Here is a 1103-nt window from a genome sequence, read left to right on the forward strand (position 1 = left end):
AAAAATATGGAACGCTTCACGAATTTGCATGTCATCCTTGCGCAGGGGCCATGCTAATCTTCTCTGTGTCGTTCCAATTTTAGTATATGTGCTGCCGAAGCGAGCACTTATATATCCTTTTTTTTTTTTTGTGAGGAGATCAGCCCTGTGCTAACATCTGCCAATCCTCCTCTTTTTTGGCTGAGAAAGACTGCCACTGGGCTAACATCCGTGCCCATCTTCCTCCACCTTATATGGGATGCCGCCACAGCATGGCTTGCCAAGCAGTACGTCGGTGCGCGCCCGGGATCCGAACCGGCAAACCCCGGGCTGCTGCAGCGGAGTGCGCGCACTTAACCGCCTGCGCCACCGGGCTGGCCCCAGGCTACTCCTAATTTGCTCCAATACCTGGGAGAACAGAGGTCACCTTCCTTGAGCACATTGGGGTAGAGACTGATGCACACTGTGTGGACCTGCCAGGTGGGAGAGGTGAAATGGCTTCAACAACAGAAACTGCTAATGACATAAATCTGGGAAGGGCCCTGGGCAGGGTAGAAAGCGCAACACAGCCACACATGCTTCCCACATAAATTAGACTTAGGTGGAATCTCCCCTCCATGTTTGGATGCGTGAGATTCAAATCAGACTGATGGCTAGTCACAGAGGCTTTGCTCCATTTTTGCTATATTGAACAAAGGAACTGCACAACTAAGGTCCTTCTCCAGTATGAAGTTTCCAATGATGATTGAGGGTGGAGCTACGGCTAAAATATTTCCTACATTCACTGCACTCATAAAACCTTTCTCCAGTGTGGACACCCTGGTCCTGAACAAGAGTGTGTTTGCAGCTGAAGGCTTTCTTGCATTCCCTCCAGTTCTGATGACGTTTTCTGCCAAACTCATTTTCAGTGATTTTGTTTGGCCTCTCTCCCTGGTATGAGTGGCCTGCTTATGGAGATAGCCCAAGGTGGCCAGGAAGTCCTTCCCAGCCACCACACAAGTAAAGGGCTTCCTGGACACATGGAATTTGCAGCTCTTCACAAATGAGGCCCTGTCCATGTTGCTTCTGAAGTGTTTCACCAACGTGCTGCTCCTGGTGCCATTGAAGGTTTGCACTGAAATGAA

At 49.8% G+C, this 1103-nt stretch overlaps 1 non-coding gene across 1 annotated transcript; it reads right to left on the reverse strand.

Annotated features, from left to right (window-relative positions):
* On the reverse strand, window positions 1-107 carry LOC147912691 (U6 spliceosomal RNA). The gene has a single exon (XR_015549667.1). It is a non-coding gene; the product is annotated as a U6 spliceosomal RNA (small nuclear RNA).
* Between the last annotated feature and the right edge of the window lie 996 nt (window positions 108-1103).

Source organism: Ceratotherium simum, chromosome 33 (assembly GCF_057802395.1).
Source record: "Ceratotherium simum simum isolate JZ-2026a chromosome 33, ASM5780239v1, whole genome shotgun sequence".
In the NCBI taxonomy this organism is placed as follows: domain Eukaryota; kingdom Metazoa; phylum Chordata; class Mammalia; order Perissodactyla; family Rhinocerotidae; genus Ceratotherium; species Ceratotherium simum.